The following is a 2,367-nucleotide window of genomic DNA, read 5'->3' as shown; positions in this document are numbered from 1 at the left end:
CCGTTTGTTTTGGCCTCAACCGTACCGACAGGTTGAAACGCGCTCGCGTCATCTACCGCAGCAGCAGCAGCCGGGCCGGTCGGCCGCGATTGTTTGTTTTGGCCTCAACCCTACCGACAGGTTGAAACCCGCTACAAGCAGCCACGCCAGCACTGTCGCTTTACACCTTCTTGCCAGTGACTAGGCTATAGTTGTGTTACCCGTTTTTGTTGTGTTGTGCATCTGTGTGCGTCAAGTCATCGAAGCGCCATGTGAAGTCATATCTGTAAGTAGTACATCGTTTTTGACACCTTGTGATTCTGTGTTGCGTATTTGGAAGTAGGAGTGAGAAATGACAAACATGCCGATGTCTTTCTCATAACCTCAAATTACAGTCAAAATGTTGTGTCTGTGTCGGATTCCAAGTCATTTCGAGTCCAACGCGCTATTGTTGGCGAGAAACTTTCGTGCCACTGCAACGCTATGTATCTATAGGTTATGTCACCTTGCCTAGATTACCGTTAGGTTAGTTTCTCATACCGGCATCGGTATGTTTGTTGCTTCCACTCGCGTTTCCCGTGCGTGACCCAAATCACCTCCCTACTTTCGTTTTTGGTGTAATCACTTTTCTAATAATCCTCGTTGTTTGTGTCTCATGTCAGATAAAAGTGAAAATGACAAATAAAAGAGTAACATGTGCGGCACCAGTGCCCCTAGGAAATGTAGTGCCCCCTGAATTCAATTGGGATGCATGTATTATCTGTCAGAAGAAAGGAGGGAAGTTAAGGTGTCCTGGTGCAAACCCTGTAAAAACTCTCAGTTCAGGGTATACTACACTGGCTGCAAATTTCACAGAATTGCAGAAATATGACTACAAGTTACCTTGCGGCAAAAGTGTGGTCTTTTTTGATGATGGCAACGGAATAGAGGCAAATTTTATCGAACGCAAGGCTCGATGGCACGAGGCATGTGCTCTGACATTTCATAATCCAAAATTGGGACACCTTATTGAGGAGCTGGAAAAAGGTTTATTGGCACATCAGGAAAACTCTTCAAAAAGCACGTCAGTTGAATCGGCTGCTCGTCCAGGAACTAGGTCCTCATCAACGCCCGTTGGCATAAAGGACGATATCTGCTTGTTTTGCACCGGACCTGCAACAAGACAACACTCATTAACTCATGTGCAAACTAAAGAATTTACCTCCAAAGTCAAGTTGTACGCAGCAGCTCTTTGTGATACAAGAATTCTTGGCATTTTAGAGACTTGTGGAGATTTGATAGCTTTAGAAGCTAAGTATCACAAGAGGTGCTACGTTACATTAGCAAACAGGTACAGAAAAATGAATTTAAATGGTGAAAACCTTGACGAAGACTTGTTATGCGAGAGAATTGCATTTGCTGATCTAGTCCTATACATTGAAGAGAAATTAAATGCTGAGTCAGCTCACGTCTTCGATATGGGTCAAATTCTGAGAATGTACAAATCTCGGATGGCAGAATTAAAGAAGAAACCTGAGGATGAAGTAAACTTAGAGCACAGCACACGGCTCCGAAATAAGCTACTTGACTACTTTCCTGAATTGACAGCAGACAAGTGGGGTGCTAAGTACGTTTTAAAACGTCGAGCCCTGAATTTAATGTACAACATTGCAAATGAAAACCAAGACGAAGATGCTCTTGCGTATCACAGGTTTGCCTTATCACTGAGGAAGTCTATATCTTCCACAAAACTTACCTTTGATGGAAGTTTTGAAGAGAATTGCGAGGAATTGTCCATACCGGGGCCTCTTCTTGCTGCCATGAGCACGTTATTATATGGCTCGTCAACTTACACTCCCTGTAATGCTACTAAACCATTAACAACTATTTGCCAACTTATAATGCTCAATTACCATAAGACTGTTCCAAAAGGTCACGTTGTGCGTAACAAAAGGGATTTGGAGCCTCCTTTGCCACTGTACCTTGGACTAGCTTGCTTTGGAAGAAATAGAGACAAGCAGTGGATTACAGAAATGCACAACAAAGGAATTAGTGTGTCACCAGACAGGGTGCTAGAAGTGTCGTCACAACTTGGCAGACTAGTTGTTGCAAGAGCCGAGGAAGAAAAAATTGTTTGTCCATCAAATCTTCGAAAGGGTCTATTTACTGTTACTGCGATAGACAATATTGATGTACATGCATCAAGCAACTTGAGCGTGTCAGAGTTTCATGGGACTGCCATATCGGTGTTTCAGACCCGAAGCAAAGAAAAGCAGGGGCAGATCCGACAGTTCAATGTTTCTTTCCAAGATGTCTACCGAAGAGGGGACCGTAGCGTCCCTGCCTTGCCTGATTGGTACAATCCACCTCAAGATTGGACAATGAATCTTGATAAGCCTTTGCCAGGGG

General features: G+C 43.8%; 1 protein-coding gene across 1 annotated transcript in view; it reads left to right on the top strand.

The window, feature by feature from the left end:
• Positions 1-2,367, top strand: part of LOC113213966 (pancreatic triacylglycerol lipase-like) — a 58,098-nt gene that overhangs the window by 33,780 nt on the left and 21,951 nt on the right. The window lies entirely within an intron of this gene.

The sequence above is a fragment of the Frankliniella occidentalis genome, unplaced genomic scaffold, assembly GCF_000697945.3.
Source record: "Frankliniella occidentalis isolate FOCC.00 unplaced genomic scaffold, Focc_3.1 Scaffold248, whole genome shotgun sequence".
Taxonomy (NCBI): domain Eukaryota; kingdom Metazoa; phylum Arthropoda; class Insecta; order Thysanoptera; family Thripidae; genus Frankliniella; species Frankliniella occidentalis.
This window is presented reverse-complemented; position numbering and strand designations above follow the sequence as displayed.